Source organism: Coenobita brevimanus, chromosome 44 (genome assembly GCF_032717465.1).
Source record: "Coenobita brevimanus isolate Jiangsu-jjx chromosome 44, ASM3271746v2, whole genome shotgun sequence".
NCBI lineage: Eukaryota > Metazoa > Arthropoda > Malacostraca > Decapoda > Coenobitidae > Coenobita > Coenobita brevimanus.
This window is the reverse complement of record NC_136997.1, coordinates 25,745,453-25,750,005: the sequence shown is the minus strand read 5'-3', so window position 1 is coordinate 25,750,005 and position 4,553 is coordinate 25,745,453. Positions and strand designations below refer to the sequence as shown.

The 4,553-nt window shown below is 39.8% G+C and overlaps 1 pseudogene; it reads left to right on the top strand.

Annotated features, from left to right (window-relative positions):
* The first annotated feature begins 2,492 nt into the window (after positions 1 to 2,492).
* On the top strand, positions 2,493 to 4,268 carry LOC145398026 (protein FAM200C-like; annotated as a pseudogene).
* The last annotated feature ends 285 nt before the right edge of the window (positions 4,269 to 4,553 follow it).

Here is a 4,553-nt window from a genome sequence, read left to right as displayed (position 1 = left end):
GAGGGGCTCCCAATCAATAGCTCCAAAGTGCCAATGCTGCCTCTTCTTGGGACGGTCCACAGGCCTTACTGGAACGATAGGACAGATTAGGGTGATAAGGTTCTGGTCAGAGGAGCCCAACGGAGAGGAAAGATTGACAGAGTAAAAAGAAGGATTAGTTGTAAGGAAAGGCGGTCAGGGATACAGGTAGAGTGCTGTGCGAGTACAAGCTGCTCTGTCATTAGGGATAGAAACGATACAGGTTTGTTCACCACGGTGATCAGCTGATTTGTATGAGAACCAAAGGTGGTGGTGAACATTGAAATTAACTAGAATGGGGATTTCAGAGAAGGAAGAAATTGACGGAATGTGTTTCCATAGCCGGTAGAATTAATGGATACGTACACAAGGTATTAGTCTGAGAATGAAAGGCTAGCCGAAACCAGAGTATAGAGAATACAGAGGATTGAAGTTCAGGAAAACGAAAGAATTAGAGCTTTGCTACATCACTGTCTGCTTAATTGATTTTAATGGAAAGCAAACGACTAAGAAAATAAAAAAAATCAAGGCAAAAGGTGAAGCTACAGAGAAAATGGTGAATTAGAATAAAATTTGTTTAATATCTGTCACGAGTCAGCTAGTGACATTGGCTTTTGTGGGAAACCACGAACTCAAGTGGAATCCCAGTTTATCGTTCAGTAACCGCTCATTCAGACGGGAGCCTTTTCAAATCAATTTTTCATTTTCATACGTGATCGTCTTTGTGTGAGACATTAGCGCTTCCGCTGAGCGATTTGTTTTGGGCGCGTTTCGCTCACTCGACCATTAAAAAATGCGGCCTAGCTCTCCCTTTTCTTTCCCACGAGTTACTCAGTCCAGTGTTTGCCGTGACGGAGAGAGGTTCTGTGCTCCAGCAGTGAGAGGAGTGAGAGGTCAGCTAGCACCCAGGCTCCACTAGACTACAGTTCTCCAGGCTCCCACCCTTTGTTGGTGATACACCGCATTCATTGACCAGTATTTCTTTTCGTTTTCCTAGACTTAAGAGTTAGTTAAGTGTGCTGTGTCCTTACATGCTGGCCGGCTGCGCTGCATGTTGTTTTTTTTTGGTGTAAGAATTTAGCTTTTGAGTGAGTGAGTGAGTGCAATCTCATTAATTTGATTTTGAAGTGTAACGTTAAATTTATTTTGTAATCAATAAATTTAACTTCTTTTCCTTGAGCTTAATGTAATGTAAACTCATGTTTCATTTCTCCGCAGTTAAGCTTATTTCTCTTATAGCTCCTAGCTTGCATAAACGTTTGCCATTCATAACTGGTACTTAGGCCAGTCTTGTTGTACTAAACTTAAAAATCCGTTGTGCCTCCTAGGAGTTAAGCATCAGCAAGAACCTGATATCGTTAATAGTATTAGTTATTTATTGTCAGGGGTGAAGTAACTTTCTCCCGAGGCTAACAGTACTAATAATCAGCATTTGTGAGTAATTAGTCTCTGCTGTGTACTGTTGAGAAAGTTTATAAATTCTCGTTCTGAGAAAATCGGCGAAACAAGCCGGTATAATCACTGCTTGATTTAGCAAGACATTCTTGTTCCTGCTGTTCAGTAATATTGAACATTATCATTTAAATAATATTTGCATTTATTTTAAAAACCCCGTGACAATTGGCGACCTCATTCCAGGATATTAACTCCTAGCTCTAAAGCAGTGGTTCTTAACCTGGGGTACCTGTACCCCCAAGGGGTACGAAACCTTAAACCTGGGGGTACGAGACATGATAGCCAGTGCAATGGTACTGTACCATGAGAAAGCAAAACATATGTTTTCCTAATTTTCCTGTTACTATATTTGTCTCAGTTACTTTTTAAAAGTTGGTGCTGGAAACAATTTTCTTACGTTTTCTATGGTTTCATATACGTTTTCTTGATATCTCGTACGGTTCGTGTTAGCGTTGTTCCTGGCTCTGATCCTTGGCTTCAGTTCAGTCACTTGTGTTCTGGGTTCTCACTGAGAGTGAGAGGAGCCAACGAGTATAGCTCACGTAAGTTTGAAACGCGTTGCACATGCACTATGCTGTGTGTAGTTGAGTCGATGGATTTTGTTTGTGCTCGAGTGGTTGATAATATTGAGGTGAATTACTGGTGCGTGTGGCATTTGTGATTTGTGAAATGTTATTTTTTTGTGTTATCATTTTATTTGTCACAATATAATGTTTTTTAGTGTGGTATAACTGTAATATTGTCAAAAATAGATGTATTGATAAAAAATATATATTATTGAAGGTACTGTTATGTGCATAAGGAGGAATATGGTGGGCTGTGTATTGTGGTGGTGGTGAATATTCCTCCTCATGCACATAACAGTACCTTCAATATTATATATCTTTTATCAATACATCTATTCTTGACAATATTACAGTTATACCACACTAAAAAACATTATATGTTTTATGTTATAACGGTTATTACATCCAGGCCTGCATCTTTCCAGGTATCGGTGTGATGAAGATCTAGTAACTATGTCTAAGAAACGTAAGTGGAAAGACGACTACATTCGTTATGGTTTTACCTGTACGACTGAGGCAGATGGAACTCAACGACCACAGTGCATACTCTGCAGCACAGTATTTGCAGATGCAAATCTCAAACCATCAAGACTCAATGAGCACTTCAACAATCGGCATGGAGGCACAGATGCTGGACATGACTTAAACAGCTTGAAGATCAAGCGGGAACGATTTGATCGAAGTGGTACCTCATCAAAGCTAGGTTTTGTGCCAGTTGAGAAACCTTTGTTGTAAGCATCTTATGAAGTTGCCCTTTTGTGTGCAAAAGAAGAAAAAAGCTCACACTATTGCAGAGGAGCTTGTCAAACCTTGTGCATTAGAAATGGCAAAAAGAGTGATAGGGACAGAAGCTGAAAAGAAGCTTAAACAGATACCTCTGTCAAATGACATTATCCATTCAAGGATTAATGATATGAGTCGAGATATCTTGTAGCAGGTGATAACAGACCTGAAAGCTAGTCCTGTCAAAGTGAGTATTCATCTGGATGAGTCGACTGACGTTAGTTTTTGCAGTCAGTTGATGGCATTTGTTCGGTATGTGAAGGAGAAAGAAGTGGTAGAAGAATTCTTATTTTGCAAACCTCTGAAAACTACTGCAAAAGCAATTGATGTGTTCAATCTTGTGAAAGAGTTCTTCTTGGAACATGGAATGACTCTCAACATGTGTGGTTCAATTTGCACTGATGGAGCCCCTGTCATGCTTGGAAATAAATCAGGCTTTGCTACCCTGGTGAAAAAAGAGGTTCCCCATGTAACTCACTCACTGTGTGTTGCATCGTCATGCACTTGCTACAAAGACACTGCCAGAAAAATTGAAGACTGTTTTATCACTTGTTGTGCGTGCTGTAAATTTCATCAGAGGACGGGCAGTGAATCACCGTCTTTTTGCATCTTTTTGTGAAGAAATTGGAGCTGAGCACAGTGTTCTTCTTTACCACACAGAAGTGAGATGGCTTTCCCGTGGCAGGGTACTTACACGTGTCTTTGAACTTCATGAAGAAATTATGCAGTGTCTTAGAAATCAAGGCAGTGAAATTGCTGACCATTTTGAAAAGAGGGAGTTCATTTTGTCTCTGGCATATTTGGCAGATATATTCACGCACCTCAATGAACTGAATGTCTCTATGCAAGGAACAGCGATGAATATGATAACTGCCAGAGAAAAGTTATCTGCCCTCACCAAGAAGCTTCCACTGTGGATAAAGCGCATTGAAAGTGGAAACTTTGCAAACTTCCCTTCTCTTGATGAGGCTGCTATTGCTGAAGAGCTGCCCATCGTGAATGAGGTAAAAGAACATTTGCAAGAACTGATTCAGTCCTTCCAAGGGTATTTTCACATTGAAGAAGGTTCTGTGGCACAAAGATGGATACGGGATCCATTTCTTTTCAACCTTGATTCCATGGATGATAATGATATGATGAAAGATGATCTTGTGGAGTTGCAGACCAATGACAGAATCCGAATGGCGTTTGAAAAAATGCAACTGGATATGTTTTGGTGTGCAATAACTCCAAACATTCCCACAGTTAGCAGGGAGAGCTCTGGAGGTCCTCGTGCCATTTGCAACTACATACTTATGCGAGGTAGGTTTTTCAAAGCTCCTACACATCAAGACAAAAGCCAGAAACCGAATGGATGCAAGTGATGATATGCGTCTGGCACTTTCAAAGAAAGAACCTCGTTTGAACATCATCATTAATGAGAAACAACAACAAAAGAGCCACTGAAAATGTGTTGTTGTGCACTATGTAGTATAACTCATAATTACTGTTATAATGTGCATTCATTGCATCCTACTAATTAACACTTCATATGAAATAAAAAAGTACCTTTGTTCAGTAATTGAAAAATCTAATAATTTCTCAGCAAGGTTTGTATCACTAATCCTTTTCATATGTTTGTATTGTATTTATATTGGATGGGGGTACGAGAAAATTTTCTGAGATATCAAGGGGTACGGGCACTGAAAAAGGTTAAGAACCACTGCTCTAAAGCTATTCACGAGATAATAC